The sequence below is a fragment of the Borostomias antarcticus genome (assembly GCF_949987555.1).
Source record: "Borostomias antarcticus genome assembly, chromosome: 26".
NCBI classification, from domain to species: domain Eukaryota; kingdom Metazoa; phylum Chordata; class Actinopteri; order Stomiiformes; family Stomiidae; genus Borostomias; species Borostomias antarcticus.
This window is the reverse complement of record NC_140259.1, coordinates 4,809,264-4,835,914: the sequence shown is the minus strand read 5'-3', so window position 1 is coordinate 4,835,914 and position 26,651 is coordinate 4,809,264.

Here is a 26,651-nt window from a genome sequence, read left to right as displayed (position 1 = left end):
TCCAAAAGGAGTTGGGATTGGAGCTCCTTATAGTACCCAGATTTGGCCTGACGTACAGCTTGTGCGGCTTTATTTCGAAGCTGACGGAATTTGAGGCAGTCCATGGCAGACTTTGATAGCCGAGCTTTGCGCCAGGCATCATTTTTTTGCTTTAGGAGCACTGTCAACTCATGAGTGAACCAGGGACTGTGTCGATTTTTCACCCGTTGTTTTTTGAAGGGGGTACACAGGTACACAGAGTCAGCAATACAAACAATCTACAAAGTCTATAATCTAGCTGTACCATGTCAAATCAGGAGTATGCCATGTTAATGAAACAGTAGGTAATTACAGTAGGTACAGAGTATACAAACATGACAGATTACATTACATTACAGTCATTTAGCAGACGCTTTTATCCAAAGCGACTATCAATAATTGCATTTAACGTAGGAAAAGCCAATGTACTACTACTTGCCAAAACTCATGAGTGCATCTTCTTTCTAAAACACGTGACTAAGAGAATAATCTAGTGCTGAACGCAAAGTGCAAGAATAGCAATCTAAAATACAGTGCAATACAATACAATGAAATACAATAAGTGCTTAGGAGGGAGGATTGTGGCAGTACTTCTTGAAGAGATGAGTTTTGAGCCTGCGATGAAAGATGGGCAGCGACTCTACTGTCCTGACATCAGTGGGCAGTTCGTTCCACCACTGCGGGGCCAGGACAGAGAAGAGCCGTGACCGTGTCGATCGACCGCAGGGGCCTCGGAGTGACGGGGCAACCAGTCGCCCCAAGGTAGCAGAGCGTAGCGGTCGGGAGGGGGTGTAGGGTTTGACCATGGCCTGGAGGTAGGAGGGGGCTGTTCCTTTCATTGCCCTGTAGGCTAGAGCCAGAGTTTTAAACTGGAATGCGAGCCGCTACAGGCAGCCAGTATAGGGAACGGAGAAGGGAAGTTGTGTGGGAGAACCTGGGGTGGTTGAACACCAGGCGAGCAGCAGCTTTCCCCCCTCCTTCCCCGATCAGACTGGTCTGGACTGGTCTCTCCTGCAGTTTACGGCCTTGTAGCGAGATAAGCGGCCGATGGTTCGGCGCCCTGGGGTCTGTTAAAACCCGGAAAGCTGTTTTACCTCAGTCCATGTTCCAGATCTGAAGAGTTTCCAGGTTTACTCATTGCAGAAGTCAGGCTTACTCAGTTAGCCAGCTTTATGAAACAGACTCCGGGGCCCCGTACTACGAAGCTCGTTCAACATATCCAGGATAACTTTTCGCTAGCTCGCTTAAACTGGACAACCGCAATCACGGATAAACGGTACTACGACGTTGGCTATCAACTCGTTAAGTGCAGCGCACAGTATTGCAGTGCCCTCATTTAGGCCACTGTAGTTTTCTTGTATGTTTTATTACATAAAATGAGTACCAAGCCCTCATTATTGTCTTTTTACTAGCAACCAATAGTACTTTCACTAGGTATCTGTCCCCTCCTTGTACATCATCCTGTGTTATGTTTGCCAAGATACATATTCAAAGCTGATAAGAATGAGAACCAGTCAAGACCCCACCACAAAATGAGGACTCAAGCCCCCAGCCCCCTCCCCGTCATGAGGGTTAACAGCGGCCAAAGGGCCCGCGCTGAGGTCATGCGCCAGCTATGAAGACACCAACAAGTAAGGTACACATTGTTACCATTTTATTGTCTGTTGGTGGGTGACTGTGTGAGGTGTGTGAGTGCGTTTGTGAGTGAATGTGTGAGGTCCGTGAGTGTGGTAGTGAGTGACTGTGTGAGGTCCGTGACAGCATGTGTGGGATTGAAGTGCAGTGAGGATGTCCTGTTGGCTCTGGTGGTGTAGTGTGGTGACCTCCACCAACTGCTGCACAACTGCCCCAATCCCTTCTGCCATGTCCCTCTGGGCCTCTAGGGTCCCCGTCTGGGCCTCCAGCACAGCGTCTGAGAGGAAGCCCAGACGGTTTCCCTCAGGGACCCTTGAGGCAGGGACGCTGGCAGCCGGAGGTGGAGGCGTGGGCGGTGGAGACGGAGGCGCTGGAGATGGAGATGGCACTGGAGGTGGAGGCCGGCGCGCTGGAGGTGGAGGCACTGGAGGTCGTGGCCTGGGGTCTGTTAAAACCCGGAAAGCTGTTTTACCTCAGTCCATGTTCCCGATCTGAAGAGTTTCCAGGTTTACTCATTGCAGAAGTCAGGCTTACTCAGTTAGCCAGCTTTATGAAACAGACTCCGGGGCCCCGTACTACGAAGCTCGTTCAACATATCCAGGATAACTTTTCGCTAGCTCGCTTAAACCGGACAACCGCAATCACGGATAAACGGTACTACGACGTTGGCTATCAACTCGTTAAGTGCAGCGCACAGTATTGCAGTGCCCTCATTTAGGCCACTGTAGTTTTCTTGTATGTTTTATTACATAAAATGAGTACCAAGCCCTCATTATTGTCTTTTTACTAGCAACCAATAGTACTTTCACTAGGTATCTGTCCCCTCCTTGTACATCATCCTGTGTTATGTTTGCCAAGATACATATTCAAAGCTGATAAGAATGAGAACCAGTCAAGACCCCACCACAAAATGAGGACTCAAGCCCCCAGCCCCCTCCCCGTCATGAGGGTTAACAGCGGCCAAAGGGCCCGCGCTGAGGTCATGCGCCAGCTATGAAGACACCAACAAGTAAGGTTCACATTGTTACCATTTTATTGTCTGTTGGTGGGTGACTGTGTGAGGTGTGTGAGTGCGTTTGTGAGTGAATGTGTGAGGTCCGTGAGTGTGGTAGTGAGTGACTGTGTGAGGTCCGTGACAGCATGTGTGGGATTGAAGTGCAGTGAGGATGTCCTGTTGGCTCTGGTGGTGTAGTGTGGTGACCTCCACCAACTGCTGCACAACTGCCCCAATCCCTTCTGCCATGTCCCTCTGGGCCTCTAGGGTCCCCGTCTGGGCCTCCAGCACAGCGTCTGAGAGGAAGCCCAGACGGTTTCCCTCAGGGACCCTTGAGGCAGGGACGCTGGCAGCCGGAGGTGGAGGCGTGGGCGGTGGAGACGGAGGCGCTGGAGATGGAGATGGCACTGGAGGTGGAGGCCGGCGCGCTGGAGGTGGAGGCACTGGAGGTCGTGGCGCTAGAGGTGGAGGCTACAACCGGCGGGGGCATGACCGTCAGGTCAAGGATCACTGCAGACTCCCCCTCCTCTGAGTCCCACCCCACGTCAGAGTCTGGGGAAACAATTTCAGTCATTTTCTTTGAGTTTGTCTGTAAACTTTATTTTCCATTAAACATTTTATTGTGTAGCCATATTAATTTGATATGTGTTTCTGTTGGCAGCCAAATAAATGCTTAAGTGTGATTAACTGGGTGATTTAGATGAGAGTCTTAATTTCCCAGAGGGGAAAATGTTTAATGTGGTCCAACATTATGAAGTGTTCATCTGTGTTATCGTTCCCTGTTTTTGGTCCTAAATCAATCATAGCCTACCACAGAATGTGTGGAATGTTTGCTTTCCTCACAGCCACATAATACAGAATGTCCGTTTAGCCTACGCCAAATACAGGATGCACGAAACGTAGGCCTACAGTAGGCTACCTAAACTGGGGGACTGCCCACTGTTGCGACATACCATTGTTCCGACGTCTCACTAATCCGAAACTTGTTCACCGATCGTCAGACATCCCATTGTTCCGACGGCTCAAGAGTCCGACCGACAATGGGATGTTTCGGACTAGTGAGACGTCGGACTAATAGGATGTCGGAACAATGGTATGGCACCCTAAACTGTAGGAGCAATCAGACAAAGGTAGGCTAGTACAAATACCTTCCGAAGATTATTGTTTTCCTCGCGTGGACCTCACCAACAAGCACATGCTGAGAGTGACACTTCATTTGGAGGGACACTCGGTGGTGGAGTGGGAGTGGGTAGGGGGTGGTTTGGGATTGGGCCTTCCTGTCAGTCTCTGAGAGAGATCACTTCCTGTCACAGTCTGGGAGAGATCACTTCCTGTCACAGCCCCTGAGAGCTATGAACAGGCCCCCAGGATTCAAAATCTAATGTGAAGCCCTATAGGACCGCGCCATCTTTGAGAAAAACGCGTCATTGGTACCTTTGTTATGTTTATCTGTATACTGCACTGTAACTTTTATTCCTGTATTCTATTTGTCCTGCTTTTTGTTTTAAATGTCTAAAATGTCTTGCTTTTTGTTTTAATGCTTTTAATGTCTCATGTCAAGCACCTTGAATTGCCCTGTGGCTGAAATGTGCTATATAAATAAACTTGCCTTGCCTTGCCTTTGACATGCGCAGTCAAAGGTATCAATGACGCGTTCTTGTAGTCCATGAACAGATGTGAAATGTGAACGCGCGTTCATGGCTCTCCCCATCTTAGTTTTAACAGTATAATTGTGACAACATGTTTTGTTTGATAGTAGGTGGTGTTCATTCTGTTCACAACAGCGCGATGGGCAGCCAGGCGAAATAGCTTCAGGGGACCTGGTCCCAGGCGAGTTGAACAGCTGTCCACCCAGAGACGAGATCGCTCGTTGCGGCATGAAGTTCGCGGCTAACCCGCCGAGCTCGGGGGGCTCACAGGCCAGTGCGGAGATGTATTACCAGTAGGCTAATTATAGTGGAATTGCTGAATGACAGTTTATCATTTCATCTTTATGCCTACGCAACATCAACTCATTTCCATGTATGTGAATAAAGTTAATTCCAGTTATTTACTAAATATCACGTCTCTGTCCATTTCTGGAAATGCAAATCATTTCTGTCAAATGATCACTCAAGTTTTATCGACACCAACCCACAACTGTTTTGAGTGAGTTTGTGAAAAGCGCTATATACATGAAATGCATTATTGTTATGCATAGGATGTTGTGCTGTGGTCATTTTCATTAACACATTTGATTAATCAGTCAATAGTATTAAGCCCTTTTTTGCTGGTTTTCTGTTTGCAGTGTTAAGTGTATTATGCAGCCTACTCCAAAATGTAGCCAAGCGGCAATCAAGCGCGATGTGGCCTATAGTGGTGTCGACTGCCCTGTCATTTGCTCTGACATTGGTTGTGTCAGATTAATTTTCTTTTAGTTTAGGTTTTTGTCAATGTGCCTCTGACAGTAGGCCTGCTCTCCTTCTCTCCGTGCGTGCCATTGCTCTGTGTGTGTATGTGTGTGTGTGTGTGTGCGTGTGTGTGTGTGTGTGTGTGTGTGGGTGTGTGTGTGTGTGTGTGTGTGTGTGTGTGTGTGTGTGTGTGTGTGTGTGTGTGTGTGTGTGTGTGTGGGTGGGTGGGGGGGGGTAGAGCGCAGGAGAGTTCTTAAGTCTACCCAGCTGGTCCAATCTAGCTATGAGCGCGTTCACGGTAAAAGGGGAGGTATTTGCTCGAAATGACCAATCGCATACCTTAGTATGGGTATTTGGACATGGCCATGGACAAGGCAAACAATACGCATAACCAAGTTCCGTCCACCGCATTTCACACAAGAGGAGCAATAATATAGAAATATGAACTATAGGCGCAACACAGTCACTACTGCCAAAGGCAGGAAGGAAAGCTGGAAAAATACTGCCTACGTTTTAGCATTATCCTCCACATGAACACGAGTAGGCTAGATCATTGGGCTATGCCTATTCTTATGGCATGTAAAGCAATTGTAGCCTATATCAATATATATTATTATTTCAGCTGCAACCCCTAGACTGGCAGCGGACGCTTAAATAAAGCAAATGTAGGCTATAGTTTTTAATAGTTTCATGTTGGAGTAGACAATGTGAAGTCTCTATACAAGAGGAACTAGAGATAAAACAGGCTATTAAAATGGAAAAAGTGAAGCTCGGGTTCGAGAAGTAGGCTGATTGTCAGGCATTGGTGCTATCACAATTTAATTAAAATGTAGCCTACTTCTCTTTGTTCCTAGGAACGGGAGGCTAGTCTAATAAATCAACATTGAAGACTTGACAATTGAATAAAAAATGAGTGTTTTTACTTGGTTCTCCGCATCACCCACAGCCTACACGAAACTGCAGGTAGACTAATAAAACACAAGCCAGTGCATAGCTTACAGTCTATGACTAAATGCACAAGGCAAAATATGGCTCAAGCAGCTGTCATTCTGCAATTTTTCATATGATATCGGGGAAAGCCAAAGAGGGTTTTGGCGGTTTGTAAAAAGTCTTCTGAAGAACCTCTCGCTGTTCTCGCACAGCAGATTATTGTTTAATTCGCACACTGAAGTTCCATAATAGAATCTTAACATTCATTATGCCTTTTTCCAAGTGAATTGATCGGTCAGTGCTTCATACGTTTTGATCCATAATCTGGAACTTAACCTGCCCCGGAGCAGGTTAGCTCGGCAGCATAAGTTACTACACCGGTGATATAGCACGGTGAAAAATGAACTACCTTCGTAGTAGCCTACGGATAAACCAATCTTGAACCTGAAGTTATCTCGCTAACCCTGTAATCCTGTTTCGTAGTACAGGGCTCTGGTCTCTATCTCTAACCACAACAATTGCTGTTGTCCACAGAATGTACCAACCAAGGAATGTCAACCTTATCTCATAAGTCTATGGAATGGAGACACAGTTTCAATCAGGGATCAATCATCATAATTAGAAACAGCTAACAGGATCAGGTTAAACCAATACATTTCTCTGAAAATACAGCTATTTTCCTCACTACAATCTCAAATTGTACGTGTTGGGTCAAAAACAATTCAAATAAGAATTTGAAGATATTATTACAATTGACCTTTCAAGTCTGCCTACACTTAGGTTACTTAGCTAAGAACCATTTTAATTAAAATTTACTTATTAGGCAAATACTTTACTTTCATATCTTCATATCAATATAATATCAAGATCCTAAATGTCCAAATAACCCACTGTGTCCTGGGTCTACTTATTCACCACCTAAAGGGAAGTGCAAAACAGCAAGTCATGAACGTTATCCAGAAACAAAAGTTGAACCCATTGCAGCAAAATAGCTAACATTACAGGAATCATCAGTGTAACTGCTTTAGCCACTGACCGCTACCATTAATGTTATGGAAGCTGCTGCTAGTTGTTGTGAGCCCATGAGCTTACTGGCTATCCCACTCTCATTGTGCTGGATTAGTATTGGAAGCTTTGGAACTGATGTGTCCAGGTGACAAGACCCATCTTTATTTGTCAGACATTACCGCCCTACCAGTCCCGCACAGAAACAAGCCAGCCAACACACATAAGCCAGTCGTGACCTGGCCTGGTTACTAAAGAACAGCACAAGAACTAAAACAGCACAATATTCATCCATCCCTACTTTTGAAGCTTCCATGTTGACAGACTGCCTCCAGGATAAACTGTAGCTGGCGTAGTATTGTATGAGCTCCTAGTAGTAATAGTCGAAAGGGTTTTCTAAGGAAACAAGCAAAAATTTACATTTTGACAGGACAACTATTGTAACCAGAAGGTCTTCTGAATAAAAGCACACCCCATCTAGTCAATATCCTATGAATATGTTTCCAATGAAACAGTGGTGATTTAATTGCAGCAGTAAGGCTGGTAGATAGTTGTCGTTTGATCAGCCTCTTTGATATTATGCGGGCTGGCCCACTAGTCCATCACATCTTCATGTGTTATTTGAAGGGTAGAAAATGCACTGTATCACAAAGTCCTTGAATAAAGAATGAATATGATATGGATGTAAATGTTTTTGTGTGCATTACTACGTTATCTGAACTTGGATGGTCATGTTTCAAGATTCCAAGTCAATCAAAATTCCCAAAGTTTATCCATCAAGGACTATCAAGGAAGTCTGATGGATGCTGTTCTCACCATTAGCCTGTTTAGAGACTTTTGAGAAGGGGCGAACCTTGGCCCCAGGGTGAAATCTCTTCTCCAGGTCTTTGGCAATGCCCTCACACAGCTCGCAGGCTTTCAGAGATTCTTCAAAAACAGTTGCAGTTGAGCTGTTCAAGATTTTGGAATGTGAAGGTTTTCAAAAAGGTTTTTCCGGGCTGGGGCGTATCTGCTCAAATATTGTACTTTAACTTTTAAAGCTCAGCTGCAGTGCCTCTGGGGATGGCAGATGACTTCACAAGGCTGGTCAATAATGTGAGGCTAGTCATCTGTTTTAGTGGTATTCTGGGTTTGGGCTGCAAAGGCTCTCACAGACCAGGAGACAAGGTTGGGAAGATGAAGACGGTATTGTATAACTTTATACTACACTCCAGTAGATCCCTGGGCTCACGAGAGATGAAGAGAACAGATGACACAGTGGTCCTGAGACTGATGTGACCTTTTTCAATCCTGACCTGATTCTGGAAGCTTAAGGTTCTTTGTCTTCTTGTGTCTGATCTTTCTGATTATAAGGAGATGCTAAGATTCATCAGCAGGTTTTTTGAGATATGAGTTTTGAGAAAATTAGCCAAATTCAGCCACAAACCCCCATACACACAAATGAACTCCCTACAGTACTTCTCTCAGGTTTGTTTATTAAAAAAGGTTTATGAAAAAATATACATCATGATCAAGTTTAAAATGCAGCTGTCCAGACATCCAACCAACAGTCACCAACAAATACATTTCCATCCCATCCCAGTGTTTGTTCCATGTCTGATGCACATTTCAAGTCTCGTCGTAATATGCGAGCTATATCGTGAGGGAATGGATGAAGGACTTAAACAAACTGGTTGTAAGGACTATATATTGGAGAATTCAATCAATCAATCAAAGCTTTATTTGTATAGCGCATTTCATACCCAGAGGCAACACAATGTGCTTTACAGAGAACAAGGGAGGGATTCTCTACATATTCCAGAGGGAAGCAAAAAAACAGTAATCACCCGGGGGCCAGATTAGAATTGAGAATATTATTCAAAAAGAAAAGGGCAGGATTGCTTGAAAGTTCAGACTGGTGTGAGGAAGGTACTATTTGGTCGGGAACAAAAAAGATCAGTCCGCTTGGCTGATTAACTATCGTATCCACTAAGATGCTATATAGCTCAAACTCGTAAATCTCCTGTCTGATTGTTATAATGTGAAGTGAACACAGCATTACAATGTAGGCCTATTCCTAGTTTTTTCAAAAGCCTCTGGATCTGCCTATTACACTAGAACACAGCTCCAGATTTTGAGTGCTGAAACGTAGCCCCAGCCGTATACTGAGGCCTCTGGGTTTGAGCTTCATTTTGGCTGCGGTATTGTCATTGCTAGGCACAAATGTAGGCGAAAACGCAGTAGTGTAATCAAGGCCTAAGAAACCAGGTCCATTCCAAATTCCACGACAGGTCTTTCTCCAACTCCCTTCTCCTTCATCCATCGTTTCTTCAATAGCTGGTGGTGAACCTGAGAGGAGAGACAAAGGGGGAATGAGAAAGAGAGAGAAAGTAGGGAGGGGGGGTGGGTTTGTGTGGAAACTCTTCTTGTACTGTATGTGTCATTGTACAGTATGTCTAGTTGCCTTCCAGGGATATATAGAATATATATAATATAGAATGATTTTAAGATCATAAAAGTCAATTTGATATCAAATTGATATCAAACACACACACACATGCACACTATTGCTTACAAAGATGGGGTCCTTTTTGAGGCTGGCTTCAGTGAACTCACAGCTCTTGGATGAACTGTATGAACACGCTGGTGTCTCTTTAATTGTCCTAAAGCAGTGAAGTTCTTTCCACACTGGTCACAGTGGTATGGCTTCTCTCCTGTATGAACACACTGGTGTGTCTTTAACTGTCCTGACGTAGTGAAGTTCTTTCCACACTGGTCACAGTGATATGGCTTCTCTCCTGTATGAAAACGCTGGTGTGTCTTTAAGTGTCCTGACATAGTGAAGTTCTTCCCACACTGGTCACAGTGGTATGGCTTCTCTCCTGTATGAACACGCTGGTGTGTCTTTAAGTGTCCTGACATAGTGAAGTTCTTCCCACACTGGTCACAGTGGTATGGCTTCTCTCCTGTATGAAAACGCTGGTGTGTCCTTAAGTGTCCTGACGTAGTGAAGTTCTTTCCACACTGGTCACAGTGGTATGGCTTCTCTCCTGTATGACCATTCTGGTGTTTCTTTAAGTGTCCTGACGTAGTGAAGTTCTTTCCACACTGGTCACAGTGATATGGCTTCTCTCCTGTATGAACACGCTGGTGTGTCTTTAACTCTCCTGACCTAGTGAAGTTCTTCCCACACTGGTCACAGTGGTATGGCTTCTCTCCTGTATGAACACGCTGGTGTGTCTTTAAGCTTCCTGAATGAGTGAAGGTCTTCCCACACTGGTCACAGTGGTATGGCTTCTCTCCTGTATGAACACGCTGGTGTGTCTTTAACTCTCCTGACCTAGTGAAGTTCTTTCCACACTGGTCACAGTGATATGGCTTCTCTCCTGTATGGACATGCTGGTGTCTAATTAAGTTTCCTGAAGTAGTGAAGTTCTTTCCACACTGGTCACAGTGGTATGGCTTCTCTCCTGTATGAGCACGCTGGTGCATGTTTAAGTTTCCTGACTGAGTGAAGGTCTTCCCACACTGGTCACAGTGGTATGGCTTCTCTCCTGTATGAGCACGCTGGTGCATCTTTAAGTGTCCTGACTGAGTGAAGGTCTTCCCACACTGGTCACAGTGGTATGGCTTCTCTCCTGTATGAACACGCTGGTGTGTCTTTAACTCTGCTGACGTTGTGAAGTTCTTCCCACACTGGTCACAGTGGTATGGCTTCTCTCCTGTATGAACACAGTGGTGTCTCTTTAAGTGTCCTAAAGAAGTGAAGTTCTTCCCACACTGGTCACAGTGGTATGGCTTCTCTCCTGTATGAACACGCTGGTGTGTCTTTAACTTGTCTGACGTAGTGAACTTCTTCCCACACTGGTCACAGTGGTATGGCTTCTCTCCTGTATGAACACGCTGGTGTGTCTTTAACTTGTCTGACGTAGTGAACTTCTTCCCACACTGGTCACAGTGGTATGGCTTCTCTCCTGTATGAACACGCTGGTGTGTCTTTAACTTGTCTGACGTAGTGAACTTCTTCCCACACTGGTCACAGTGGTATGGCTTCTCTCCTGTATGAACACGCTTGTGTTTATTTAAGTGTCCTGACTGAGTGAAGGTCTTCCCACACTGGTCACAGTGGTATGGCTTCTCTCCTGTATGAACACGCTGGTGTGTCTTTAACTCTGCTGACGTTGTGAAGTTCTTCCCACACTGGTCACAGTGGTATGGCTTCTCTCCTTTATAAACGCACTGGTGTCTAATTAAGTTTCCTGAAGTAGTGAAGTTCTTTCCACACTGGTCACAGTGGTATGGCTTCTCTCCTGTATGAACATGCTGGTTTGTCTTTAGGTTTCCTGACATAGTGAAGTTCTTTCCACACTGGTCACAGTGGTATGGCGTCTCTCCTGTATGAACACGCTGGTGTATCTTTAACTTTCCTGACTCCCTGAAGTTCTTTCCACCTTGCTCACAGTGGCATGGCTTCTCTCCTGTATATACACAATGGTGTGTCTTTAACTCTCCTGATGTAGTGAAGCTCTTCCCACACTGGGCACATTGGTATGGCTTCTCTCCTTAATGAACACACTGGTGCGTCCTGAGATTAGCCTTTAGACTGAAGTTCTTCCCACACTGGTCACAGTGGTACGATCTTGGCTTGCCAAGTTCTCTCTGCCTCTGGCCAGGAGCTGCAGTGAGCGGGGTGTTGGAGGTGGTGAAAGGGAGTGATCAAGAGGAGCAGGATGGGAGAGTCTCTGGTCTGATCTCTCCGTTCCTTAGCAGAGAGATGTAGAGGTTGTCATGGCTGCTCTTGATGTGATTGTGGAGGGAGATCTGGGAGTTTTAGGAGAATTGGCACTCGGACCAGGAGTACACCTGGGGCAAGTCTGACATCACTTCTGGGATTGAGAGTGAAAGAGAGACACACAAACAGTAAAATGATTATCACACATTTAGTACAAGTTCAAATACTGTATAGGGTGATTATATGTATATATAATAGTATGTAAATAGGAGAGAGCAGAGAAAACATGTAATACGTTGAAGCCCACGGTGTTAACTTAGATAGCTAGAATAAGCTAGCCAGCACTCCTTAACTTATGTCAAGCTACCATGTTCCATGGCAACTAAGAGCATTCCATTCTGTTCATAGATAGCGCGGCTGCCTAATATCGGCAATTTGCGTGCCCCACAACAGCAATTTGCACAGGCGCCATTGCAGCGCATCACATACTGTCCCCTGTATCGTTGCATCCATGAGTGTCCTGAATTTCACGCTGTATGCCCACGTCTTGCCTGCTCTCTGGCACCATGGGAAAAAGACAGAGGAGAGAGGGAAGGCCGGAAGAGGAGAGCTACTTGGACAGCGGTTACTATTATGACTAGCAGACCTCTGGTTGTTTCAGCTTTAAGGAAAAGAAGTGGATGAGAGAGAGATGGAGAAGACAGAGGGAAGGAGAGTCTAGGACAACTACCTCTAGTGGTGCTCTTTTTGTCCCAGAAGTAGTCGAAGGAGATGCTCTTGTATCTGTACTCCTGTCCGTACCAGACCAGCAGCTCCTCCCCGACAGCCAGCAGCCGACAGCAGCGATACAGGATCCCTCCACGGTACTGAAACGCTACCAGGTTCTGCTCTTCCTCAGTACAGGCACAGTTCACATACCTAGGAGAAAGGGGGGATGGTTTCTTAAAAACAAACTGGTGAGGGAGGGAGAGATGGAAGGAAGGAAGGATGAAGGAAGAGAGGGAGGGAGAAAACCAAGTGGGTGAGATGTAGGGTCTGACTGTATGGAGGGAGGGAGGGAAGGAAACTTTCAAGACTGGAGAGGTGGTTTATTTTGAGTGGGAGCAGCAGAATAGATTCTGAAAATCTGAGAAATGAACATGTGTTCATATTTCTTCACCTGATTGTAATGCCTAATCATTCTACAGTTTACACATGCAAAGATGGGTCCATCCCTGATCTCTAAAAAGTCCTATTCTGCCCAATCCTGTTTAATTGTTCATGAAATCTTTCCTTTAACATAGCCTGCAAGAGCCAAATTCAGGTTAATTGGGTCAATGCGTTGCCCCTCCCATGTTAATAGGAACTGATGATATTTAGGTAGGAACTCTCCTGTTGTTGGCTAGGTGTTGCTGCACGGAGGGCAAACAGTTTTTGACCACACACGCACTCACAAACATGCGTACAAACACAAAATGGTTGTTTGCTGGATTATTGATTATGGAAGGACAATAAATGGACCAAGTGTTCGCACAGCAGTTTATTGTCCGACTACTTTATCAACAAACACGGTAACGTAAAATGTGTCAATTAGATAAATCCGGAGCAGCAGCGCCATAGTGGCTTAAAGCACTAGGCTTAGCCTTCACGTAGCCTTTTTATTTGCATCCGATTGTATATAGGCCTCTGGATTCATTGAGAGTTGCTTCTCTATGAACTTCCTTCTATTAGTTCTATCACACAGTCCCTTATCATGTCTGGATCCTGCTGTTTCTGTCTCTCTAGTGGCATGCTGTTCAGCACTATGCTCATCTCTGGTTGCGTGTGCATCTCTCTCCATCTGTCTCTGCCTAGACGTATGCTTTCTAAGAGCTTCTTTATCTCTGGTTGCTTGTGCGTCTGTATCTATCTGTGTAGCTCTGCTGGCTGGCTGCTCTGCAGCATGTTTAGTTCTGTCTGCTTGTGCGTCCCTCTCTGGGGTTGTTTTGTCCCTCTGCTACTTTCTCTTTTACTGTCTCTTCTCTTTTCTCACTAAATCCATGTCATAGTTGGACTGGCAATTAAGGGACTAATTGAGATGCTGTATGTGACTCAATAATTTCCTTTACAGGTTTTGCTTTTTACAGTTTGGTTAAGGTGTTCAAACATATTGTTTTTTGCTTTTGTTGAGTGTGAAGTGACCCAAGTTCTCTTTTTATTCCTGCTGTTTACTTTCATCCATGCTTGGTCTTTAGTATTTTGTATATATTTTTTAATTTTACCTTTATTTAACAAAGGGAGCCCACTCTGGTCCAGCAAGGTCTCAAAGCGTTCCTGTAGTGTTGGCCCTCATCTTTGAACAGGTTTATGATTTTTAATCCTAATTCTCTTTTCTTTTGACGTTCATCAGATTCATCTCTTGGCCTGTAGTCTTTATCAATGTATCTCTTGGCCTGTAGTCTTTATCAGATGTATCTCTTGGCCTGTAGTCTCTTATTAGGCATTCCATAACCTCACACACACTCACATCTCAAGTACAACCCTCAGGCCATGCTGAGCTAATTTTTTTTGTGTGTTTTGTACATTTTCCAGATGTTTTCTGAATGTCCTTTAATAGTGTTGGATGTTTACATCCCATAATGGCCAGTGGTGATGGTATATCCATTGTTTTCCTACTTTGTATTTTTCTGATTCAAACTTCTTAAACTAGAGTTTTTGTTTGAGAGTTTAGTTTTGCTCCAGGTCTGTGTCTGCCCTAGTGAGCAGATAGCCCTCCCCAATTTGAAAAGCTCTGCTCTTTTCTGTGGAGAATCACCACTATTTTAGATTAGGTAGGGGACTTATGCTCCGCCTATCCTATAGGCGTACTTGTATTTCCTGGTGGGTCTCAGTTTGTCTCTGAGCTTTCAACAGTATGGTACACTTCTCTGCCCCCTTTTTACACTGCGCCACTAAATAGCGTGGCAAGTCGCAATAAAATAACATTTTTTGTTACAATATAAATATACAAGCATTCCAGCTAATTCCAGTGATAGGAAATGCAACTTATACACAATTACACAGACTTTCTCCCAGATGATCTAACATCTACCATTTGATTCACAAAACATGTTCAGCTATAATTAACCTGTTAAAACTAAGATGCAGTAGGCATACCCTAAGCAGTAGGTGGCGATATAACTTCAAAAGTAAAGGCCATTTTAACCAATCAGAAGCCAGAGTCAATACCGGAACAGAAGCGCGGAAAGGGAAATACGAAAACACAAACAACAATGGCGACTCACAAGGCAGAATCTTTTGTTTGGACAGATAGTGAGGTAGAATTGCTCCTTAATGTCACCAATGAATACAATGTAAACACAATAAATAAATAAATAACTATTTGCTCGTTCGGGCGCCTCTGTTCGTTGACCAGGTTAAGCAGCTGGATATGACACCCAAAGACTGCCGACAGCATGCTAATAAGTAGCAACAACATTTGTCTTACGTTTACCATTTTACCTCAACCACTAACACATACGCAACCGCTGAAACCGGAATTGGACTCCGGTTTCAAACGAACACGGTTTCAGGGGCCCGAAAGCTTGGTTGCATGTGGACGAACAGAACCGCGAAGACAAAGGCACGGGTGCAGAAGTACACGGGCTCGTGTGATCAATGCATAGCTACTAAAACCCCCTCCCATGAATTAAGAACGGTCCCTAAGATCACGATTCATCAGCTAGCGTGTTGACTTGGCTCCAGGCTTAAAACCCTTTAATGATTTTAAAGAACGAACCCTAAATGTATGAGAAATTCACTTTCTAAACCGAAGCCCAAAACCGTTGAGCTCTATTCTTAAATATAAAAATGAACATACAACTTACCGATTTGAAGATTGTTGTAGCCTACAGTGAAAGGTTGGTGAAGAGGTTGTGATGGAAACGTGTGTTTTCTAAAAAGAATGAAGAGCGTGTCTCTTGTTTTCTTCAGATGGATAAAGGATATGCTATTCCAAATCTTTACAGGCGTGACAAACGGGGAAAACGTCCCAAGGTAGAGAGAGACGGATTACAAACAGTCACGGCTACTTGACTACTTCTTTTGAAAGCCCTTAGCCAATCGGTGAAAGCCGGGAACAATGACGCGTTGAAACACGAGTAGCTAAGTGGCTCAATGCAAGAATGTATGTCTGCGGGTTGGAGCTCCCGCCCACCTCGAAGTTAAGGAGGGTATCACGGATATGAATCAAGAGAACATGAAATAGCCTATGCCTCCCCAGGGGCCTCATTTATCATTGTGGATACACCCTATTTCATTTAAACCTGATTTTTGTACTTGCTTTGTAACGGCATACATTGACACATCACAACACATAAATAAAACAACATGCAACACTATAATGAGCAATCACCAGCACAGACATACAGCAGCAGCAAATTATCAGCAAACATGCAAGACAGTTAAAAGACATTTAAAGACAGCATACATGGAAGCATCACAATACCTATGGAACATACAGCATACAACTAAGCATCACCACCACAAACTCGCAGGACAGTTAAAAAAAAAAAAAAACAGTTAAAGAAAGCACACATTGAAGCATCACAACATAAATATAACATAACATGCAGCATACAATTACACAGAACACAACACCGAGCATCACACAGGCATGGTAAAACAGGCATAACACAGAAGAGGAGTACACTTTTTAACTACATGCAGCTAGTTCATGATAAAATATTCATGATAAAATATTACAAAACAACAATAAAACATTGTAAGCAATAGTTGTTGTAATGGATTGTACTCTTCTCTAAAGAGAGAAAAGAATTGATATTGGTGAGGTGCTGGAGAGGTTAGGTGATATATGAAAAATGTTTTTGATTAGGGGACACTGAGGTGTGCTCCCTCTCAAACAGTTTGTTGGCAAATAGATTTGACAACTGGACAATGGAATACGTCGCACAGCAAATGCAGTATCCAATAGTTCGCTCATGGCTAGCGAGCAATGGTACAGCTATTGTATTGTACTGTCCTTCCTTGTGGTAATTTTTCAGCGTTTTGGCCAATCACAAATTAGCAAGAAAAAAAGGCATTACATTGATTTAAGAGAAAAGAACCTGCCCTAAGGGAGGCTAGCCTCCCTTCCATAGATATCTATGGGTCCTTCAGCTGCATGTTATAGATGTCACTGTTGGAGCTTTAGAATAACAATAATGGGTTTTTATCCATAGGTAAAACCTGCTTTATGAACAAAACTGAGATAATATTAATAATGAATAAATAAATTCATATATTTATATTTTAATCCCTCTCTTCTTCCAAAAACTGAGGAGGACTGTCCTCCCCTGCCTCAATGGACGAGCCTCCACTGGTGGAAAAGCATTTACACGAATCGGCGAGAGTGAGTGAGATGGCATTTTTGAAGGTGGGAATAGAGATTAATTTGTCCAGTTTTGCAGAGCATTCCAGTCAGAGGCAGCAGCAGTCTGGAATGATGCAAGTCCCAGAGAGGTTTTGGAGTTGGGTATTTTCAGTTGGATGTAGAGAGAGGACCAGGTGTTGTATGTGACAGGGAGAGAATGCAGCAGGCGAGACATGTAGGGTGTTGACCGGTGAAGAAGGGTCTTATAGATGAGGGTGAGCCAGTGAATGTTGCGTCGCGTGTGTAGTGAGGGCCAGTTTAACAGGGAGTAAAGAGTGCAGTGGTCCATGTTGAAGGGGGCGTTTGTGGCAAAGCGGATAGCAGAGTGGTAAAGAGTGTCGAGTTTGGAGAGTGTGCCCTTACATGCAGACCTGTATATTGTGTCACCAAAGTCAAGTGTGGGGAGGATGGTCATATTGATAAGGGTGAGTTTGGCGAAGGAGGAACAATTTCTGTAGAGGAACCCTAGTTTGGCCTTGACCTTAAACTGTACAGTAGCTTTGAGATGTGGTGAGAAAAAGATAGAGTGGAGTCTAACCAGATGCCCAGGTATTTATAGGTGGTGACGTGATCCAGGATAGCTCCCTCAGAGGTAGTGATGTTTAACGGTGAAGGGGATGGAGCAAACTTCCAGTGGAACCACATGGCCTTTGTCTTATATGTATTTAGTGACAGTTTGAGTTGGGTAAAGGCATGTTGTACCTGGAGGAAGCTATCTTGGAGAGTGGATTGAACAGTGGTGGGGGAGGGGCCTGTGGCATAAAGAATTGTGTCGTCGGCATAAAGATGAATGAGTGAGTTGCCAGCAGCCAGTGGTATGTTATTGATGTAGATGGAAAACAGGGTAGGACCAAGTATGGAACCTTGAGGGACACTCTTGGTGACTGGGAGGGGGTGTGAGACAGAGCTATCAAACCTTACGCGTTGCACCCGGTGGAAAAGATAGTGAGAAAACCATGCCAGTGAGTGATTTGTGACCCCAATACTGCTCAGCCTGCTGATAAGAATGGTGTGGTCAACAGTGTCCATAGCTTTGGCAAGGTCAATGAACATTTAGGGTAGCTGTAGTGCACCCATACCCAGCGCGAATACCAGACTGCACCCCGGATAAGATGCCATACACGTCCAGATAGTCTGCAAGTTGTTTGTTCACAAGTTTCTCAAATACCTTGGACACACAGGGCAAGATGGAGAAAGGCCTGTAATTATTAGGGTCAGATTGCTCACTGCCCTTAAACAAAGGAAGCACGATTGCTTCCTTCCAGTCTGCAGGTATTTCAGCCGTATGGAGGGAGAGGTTGAAAAGGTCTGCAATGATGGGGTACACAGTTTTAACAAAAAATGCAGCAATCTCATCGGGCCCAACAGATTTTGGGGGGTCTAGCGCTGACAGTTTTCTAAGAACCTCCCCCTCTGAAACAGGATGGAGGGAGAAACTAAGGGGGGGGGGGGCATGGGGGGGCAAACAGGACTCTGGGTGACTGAAGGCAATACAGTAGGACCTGGGGACAGACTGTTCTCTGATGTACATGCAGGATTTAGCGACTCAAAGACAAAGCCAGATTTTATGAAGTGACCATTAAATATATCAGCCATGGCGTTCTTATCTGTGATGATGAGATTGTTCTCTCTGAGTGATAGGGGGAGGGGTGACGGCTTGTTCTCATGTTTTCTCACTGTTTTCCAAAAGGAGTTGGGATTGGAGCTCCTTATAGTACCCAGATTTGGCCTGACGTACAGCTTGTGAGGCCTTGTTTCGAAGCTGACGGAATTTGAGGCAGTCCATGGAAGACTTTGATAGCCGAGCTTTGTGCCAGGCATCATTTTTTTTGCTTTAGGAGCACTGTCAACTCGTGAGTGAACCAGGGACTGTGTCGATTTTTCACCCGTTGTTTTTTGAAGGGGGTACACAGGTACATAGAGTCAGCAATACAAACAATCTACAAAGTCTATAATCTAGCTGTACCATGTCAAATCAGGAGTATGCCATGTTAATGAAACAGTAGGTAATTACAGTAGGTACAGAGTATACAAACATGACAGATTACATTACATTACAGTCATTTAGCAGACGCTTTCATCCAAAGCGACTAACAATAATTGCATTTAACGTAGGAAAAGCCGATGTACTACTACTTGCCAGAACTCATAAGTGCATCTTCTTTCTAAAAACACGTGACTAAGAGCATAATCTAGTGCTGAAGGCAAAGTGCAAGAATAGCAATCTAAAATACAGTGCAATACAATACAATGAAATACAATAAGTGCTTAGGAGGGAGGATTGTGGTAGTACTTGAAGAGATGAGTTTTGAGCCTGCGATGAAAGATGGGCAGCGACTCTACTGTCCTGACATCAGTGGGCAGTTCGTTCCACCACTGCGGGGCCAGGACAGAGAAGAGCTGTGTCCGTGTCGATCGACCGCAGGGGCCTCGGAGTGACGGGGCAACCAGTCGCCCCAAGGTAGCAGAGCGTAGCGGTCGGGAGGGGGTGTAGGGTTTGACCATGGCCTGGAGGTAGGAGGGGGCTGTTCCTTTCATTGCCCTGTAGGCTAGAGCCAGAGTTTTAAACTGGAATGCGAGCCGCTACAGGCAGCCAGTATAGGGAACGGTGAAGGGAAGTTGTGTGGGAGAACTTGGGGTGGTTGAACACCAGGCGAGCAGCAGCTTTCCCCCCTCCTTCCCCGATCAGACTGGTCTGGACTGGTCTCTCCTGCAGTTTACGGCCTTGTAGCGAGATAAGCGGCCGATGGTTCGGCGCCCTGGGGTCTGTTAAAACCCGGAAAGCTGTTTTACCTCAGTCCATGTTCCAGATCTGAAGAGTTTCCAGGTTTTACTCATTGCAGAAGTCAGGCTTACTCAGTTAGCCAGCTTTATGAAACAGACTCCGGGGCCCCGTACTACGAAGCTCGTTCAACATATCCAGGATAACTTTTCGCTAGCTCGCTTAAACCGGACAACCGCAATCACGGATACACGGTACTACGACGGTGGCTATCAACTCGTTAAGTGCAGCGCACAGTATTGCAGTGCCCTCATTTAGGCCACTGTAGTTTTCTTGTATGTTTTATTACATAAAATGAGTACCAAGCCCTCATTATTGTCTTTTTACTAGCAACCAATAGTACTTTCACTAGGTATCTGTCCCCTCCTTGTACATCATCCTGTGTTATGTTTGCCAAGATACATATTCAAAGCTGATAAGAATGAGAACCAGTCAAGACCCCACCACAAAATGAGGACTCAAGCCCTCAGCCCCCTCCCCGTCATGAGGGTTAACAGCGGGCCCAAAGGGCCCACACTGAGGTCATGCGCCAGCTATGAAGACACAAACAAGTAAGGTTCACATTGTTACCATTTTATTGTCTGTTGGTGGGTGACTGTGTGAGGTGTGTGAGTGCGTTTGTGAGTGACTGTGTGAGGTCCGTGAGTGTGGTAGTGAGTGACTGTGTGAGGTCCGTGACAGCATGTGTGGGAATGAAGTGCAGTGAAGATGTCCTGTTGGCTCTGGTGGTGTAGTGTGGTGACCTCCACCAACTGCTGCACAACTGCCCCAATCCCTTCTGCCATGTACCTCTGGGCCTCTAGGGTCCCCGTCTGGGCCTCCAGCACAGCGTCTGAGAGGAAGCCCAGACGGTTTCCCTCAGGGACCCTTGAGGCAGGGACGCTGGTAGCCGGAGGTGGAGGCGCTGGAGATGGAGATGGCACTGGAGGTGGAGGCCGGCGCGCTGGAAGTGGAGGCACTGGAGGTCTTGGCGCTAGAGGTGGAGGCTACAACCGGCGGGGGCATGACCGTCAGGTCAAGGATCACTGCAGACTCCCCCTCCTCTGAGTCCCACCCCACGTCAGAGTCTGGGGAAACAATTTCAGTCATTTTCTTCTGTAAACTTTATTTTCCATTAAACATTTCATTGTGTAGCCATATTCATTTGATATGTGTTTCTGTTGGCAGCCAAATAAATGCTTAAGTGTGATTCACCGGGTGATTTAGATGAGAGTCTTAATTTCCCAGAGGGGAAAATGTTTAATGTGGTCCAACATTATGAAGTGATCATCTGTGTTATCGTTCCCTGTTTTTGGTCCTAAATCAATCATAGCCTACCACAGAATGTGTGGAATGTTTGCTTTCCTCACAGCCACATAATACAGAATGTCCGTTTAGCCTACGCCAAATACAGGATGCACGAAACGTAGGCCTACAGTAGGCTACCTAAACTGGGGGACTGCCCACTGTTCCGACATACCATTGTTCCGACGTCTCACTAGTCCGAAACTTGTTCACCGATCGTCAGACATCCCATTGTTCCGACGGCTCAAGAGTCCGACCGACAATGGGATGTTTCGGACTAGTGAGACGTCGGACTAATAGGATGTCGGAACAATGGTATGGCACCCTAAACTGTAGGAGCAATCAGACAAAGGTAGGCTAGTACAAATACCTTCCGAAGATGATTGTTTTCCTCGCGTGGACCTCACCAACAAGCCCATGCTGAGAGTGACACTTCATTTGGAGGGACACTCGGTGGTGGAGTGGGAGTGGGTAGGAGGTGGTTTGGGATTGGGCCTTCCTGTCAGTCTCTGAGAGAGATCACTTCCTGTCACAGCCCCTGAGAGCTATGAACAGGCCCCCAGGATTCAAAATCTAACGTGAAGCCCTATAGGACCGCGCCATCTTTGAGAAAAACGCGTCATTGGTACCTTTGACATGCGCAGTCAAAGGTATCAATGACGCGTTCTTGTAGTCCATGAACAGATGTGAAATGTGAACGCGCGTTCATGGCTCTCCCCATCTTAGTTTTAACCGTATAATTGTGACTGAACATGTTTTGTTTGCTAGTAGGTGGTGTTCATTCTGTTCACAACAGTGCGATGGGCAGCCAGGCGAAATAGCTTCAGGGGACCTGGTCCCAGGCGAGTTGAACAGCTGTCCACCCAGAGACGAGATCGCTCGTTGCGGCATGAAGTTCGCGGCTAACGCACCGAGCTCGAGGGGCTCACAGGCCAGTGCGGAGATGTATTACCAGTAGGCTAATTATAGTGGAATTTCTGAATGACAGTTTATCATTTCATCTTTATGCCTACGCAACATCAACTCATCAACCCTCTACGAACGAGGCAGAGCCGGAAGATGATGGGGGGTCGTCAATGTCCTTGGAGGAGGTCACTGAGGTAGTCAAACAACTCCACAGTGGCAGAGCCCCAGGGACTGATGATATCCGTCCTGAAATGCTGAAGGCGCTGGGTGTAGAGGGGCTGTCTTGGTTGACACGCCTCTGTAACATTGCGTGGAAGTCTGGGTCAGTGCCGAAGGAGTGGCAGACTGGGGTGGTGGTCCCCATATTCAAAAAAGGGGACCAGAGGGTGTGTGCGAATTATAGAGGCATCACATTACTCAGCCTCCCAGGGAAAGTTTACTCCAAGGTGCTGGAAAGGAGGGTCCGGCCGATAGTCGAACCTCAGATCGAAGAGGAACAATGCGGATTTCGTCCTGGTCGTGGAACTACCGACCAGCTCTTCACTCTCGCAAGGATCTTGGAGGGGGCTTGGGAGTTTGCCCAACCTGTCTACATGTGTTTTGTGGACTTGGAGAAGGCTTACGACCGGGTCCCTCGAGAGGTCTTGTGGAGGGTTATGCAGGAGTATGGGGTGAGGGGGTCCCTACTTAGGGCCATCCAATCCCTGTACACCTAGAGCGAGAGCTGTGTCCGGGTCGTCGGCAGTAAGTCGTCTTCCTTTCCGGTGGGTGTTGGCCTCCGCCAGGGCTGCGCTTTGTCACCAATCCTGTTTGTGATTTTTCATGGACAGGATATCGAGGCGTAGCCGGGGGGAGGTGGGTTTGCAGTTCGGTGAGCTGGGGATCACGTCACTGCTTTTTGCAGATGATGTGGTCCTGATGGCATCAGCTGCCTGCGACCTCCAGCACTCTCTGGATAGGTTCGCAACTGAGTGTGAAGCGGCTGGGATGAGAATAAGCACTTCTAAATCTGAGGCCATGGTTCTCAGCAGGAAACCGGTGGCCTGTCCGCTCCGAGTAGGAAATGAGTCCTTACCCCAAGTGAAGGAGTTCAAGTATCTTGGGGTGTTACGGGTCAGGAGGTGAACCCAAGAGCAGACACGACGGCAGGATAAGGGGGAGAAGCCAAGATGGCGCGTTTATTGAGATCCGGGGAGAGGCAGGCAGTAACGTGGTCCGTAGACAGGCGTGGGTCAGGCGGGGACGTGGTAGTCGTACAGGCGATGATCAGGCAGGAGCGTGGTAGTCGTACAGGCGATGGTCAGGCAGGAGCGGGGTTGTCGTACAGGCGTGGGTCAGGCAGGAGCAGGGTTGTCGTACAGGCGATGGTCAGGCAGGAGCGGGGTAATCGTACAGGCGATGGTGAGGCAGGAGCGTGGTAGTCGTACAGGCGATGGTCAGGCAGGAGCGGGGTAATCGTACAGGTGTGGGTCAGGCAGGAGCAGGGTAAGCGTACAGGCGTGGGTCAGGCAGGAACTGGATACTGGGAAGACAGGGAGAACAGGGTAAGGCAAGGTTCAAAAACAGACGAGGCAGGGAGCTAGAGACGTGTACCCACTAGGTTGGTTGGTCAACGATCTGGCGCCGCATGCTGTGTGGAGTGGCTTCTTAACCTCCTGGGCTGATGGGCTGCAGGTGGTGGCTGGCCAGGATGGGGTGCAATCACCGGAATGACCGGCAGCTGCTCACGCCGACGAGCCCGCAGTTCCCTCTGCGCCCTCTGGGAGGTGCCAGGGGACTCGTTCTCGGAGATAGGGTTAGGGGCAGGCAGAGAGGCAGGGTTAGAGGCATGGGTTGTGACAGGACCCCCCCCTCTACGGGCGACTCCCGGCGACCGACCAGGCAGGCCAGGGTGGGCCCGGTGGAAATCCCGGACAAGAGAGGGGTCCAGGATGTGCCTGCGGGGCACCCAGCTTTGCTCCTCAGGCCCATAACCCTCACAATCGACAAGGTATTGCAGACCCCGGCCCCGGCGACGGACCCTCAGCAACCGCCGGACAGTCCAGGCCGGATGGTCGTCGATGAGGCGGACGGGGGGAGGAGCATCGCCTGTGGGGCAAAGGGGACTGACCTTCACAGGTTTGATCCTGGAGACGTGGAAGACCGGGTGGATCCTCATGGCGGGGGGCAACCTGAGCTTGACCGCCACAGGGTTGACCACGCTCTCAATGACGTAGGGGCCGAGGAAGCGGGGGACCAGTTTCCTGCAACCTGCCTGCAGCGGAATGTCCCTGGAGGAGAGCCAGACCTCCTGGCCAGGCACATAGTTGGGGGCCGGGGTCCGACGCTGGTCGGCATACCGCTGGCTTCTGCAGGTGGAGCGGAGCAGGGCCGAGCGGGCGGTCCTCCAGATCCTGCGGCAGCGGTCAATGTGGGCCTGGACTGACGGGACAGCCAGCTCCTCCTCCTGCTCAGGAAAAAGGGGCGGTTGGTAACCCAGGGAGCACTCAAACGGTGACTGACCTGAGGAGGCGTTGGGCAGGGTGTTGTGGGCGTACTCGACCCAGGAGATGCGCTCGCTCCAAGAGGCCGGGCTCCGGCCCGTGATGCACCGCAGGGCAGTGCCCAGGTACTGGTTGGCCCGTTCCGCCTGCCCGTTGGTCTGGGGGTGGAAGCCCGAGGACAGGCTGACAGTGGCCCCCATAGCCCGACAGAACTCCCTCCAGACCCGAGAGGTGAACTGCGGCCCCCTGTCTGACACAATGTCGAGGGGGATGCCATGGAGACGGACCACGTGAGTCACCAGCAGGTCCGCAGTCTCAGAGGCAGAGGGGAGCTTAGGCAGCGGCACGAAGTGGGCAGCCTTCGAGAAATGGTCAATGATGGTCAGGATCACCGTGTTTCCCTGGGATGGGGGGAGACCGGTGACGAAGTCCAACCCAATGTGGCTCCAGGGTCGGCCGGGAACAGGCAGGGGACGCAGAAGTCCTGAAGGGGGCTGGTGGGAGGACTTACTCCGGGCACACACCGTACAGGCCTGGACGTACTTGGTGGTGTCGACGGCCATGGTGGGCCACCAGAACCGGCGCCTAAGCAGGGTTAGCGTGCGGCTGGCTCCTGGGTGACAGGCGAACTGGGACGTGTGGGCCCACTGGAGGACCTGGGTACGGACCCGGTCAGGCACAAAGAGGCGGTTTGCCGGACCACCGCCTGGGTCTGGCTGAGTCCTCTGGGCCTCCCTCACGATCCCCTCTACCTCCCAAGTGAGAGCACCCACCACACAGGAGGAGGGCAGAATAGTGTCCAGCTCTGCACTCCGCTCCGGGGGCGAGAACTGGCGTGAGAGAGCATCTGGCTTCACATTGCGGGACCCTGGTCGGTAGGTCAGGGTGAAATTGAAGCGGCCGAAAAACAGAGCCCACCTGGCCTGCCGGGGATTCAGCCTCTTTGCGTCCCGGATGTAGATCAGGTTCTTGTGGTCAGTCCACACGATGATCGGCTGCTCCGTCCCCTCCAGCCAGTGCCTCCACTCCTGCAGTGCGAGTTGGACCGCGAGAAGCTCCCTGTTTCCTACGTCGTAGTTCCTCTCGGCCGGCTCCAAGCGGCGGGAGAAGAAGGCGCAGGGGTGGAGCTTGCCGTCCGTCACGGCCCTCTGGGACAGGACCGCCCCAACCCCCGTGTCGGAGGCGTCAACCTCCAGGATGAATTGGAGTGAGGGGTCCGGTTGGATGAGGACAGGTGCGGAGGTGAACAGGGCCTTGAGGGCCTTGAAGGCCACGTCCGCCACAGGGGTCCAGGCGAAGGGGATGGCCGTGGATGTCAGCGCTGTCATGGGGCTCGCCACCCGGCTGTAGTTCCGGATAAACGTCCGGTAAAAGTTAGCGAACCCCAGGAACCGTTGGAGCTCCTTGCGGGTGGTGGGGACCGGCCACTCAACCACCGCCCTGATCTTCTCTGGGGAAGCCCTCACCCTCCCGGCCTCAATGACGAAACCCAGGAACTGGATCGTGGGCATGTGAAACTCGCATTTCTCCGCCTTGAGGTAGAGCCTGTTCTCCATGAGCCTCTGGAGGACCTGCCTGACGTGCCCGGTGTGCTCCTCCATGGTGCGCGAGAAGACGAGGATGTCATCCAGGTAGACGAAGACGGTGTGGTTGAGGAGGTCTCTGAGGACGTCGTTCACTAGGGCTTGGAACACGGCCGGGGCGTTGGTTAGGCCGAAGGGCATGACGCGGTACTCAAAGTGCCCGAGGGGGGTGTTAAAGGCCGTCTTCCACTCGTCTCCTTTCCTGATGCGCACTAGGTGGTAAGCGTTCCTGAGGTCGAGCTTGGAGAACACTGTGGCACCCTGGAGCGGTTCGAAGGCGGAGGCGATGAGCGGCAGGGGGTAGCGGTTCTTGACTGTAATGTCGTTCAATCGCCGGTAGTCGATGCACGGGCGTAGGGTGCCGTCTTTCTTGCCCACGAAGAAGAAGCCCGCTCCTACGGGTGAGCTGGAGGGCTTGATGAGGCCGGCGTTCAGGGACTCGTGGATGTATTTCTCCATGGCCTCTCTCTCAGGACGAGACAAGTTGAACAGACGGCCGGAGGGCAGGGGCGCTCCTGAAAGCAGTTCAATGGCACAGTCGTAGGGGCGGTGAGGAGGCAGG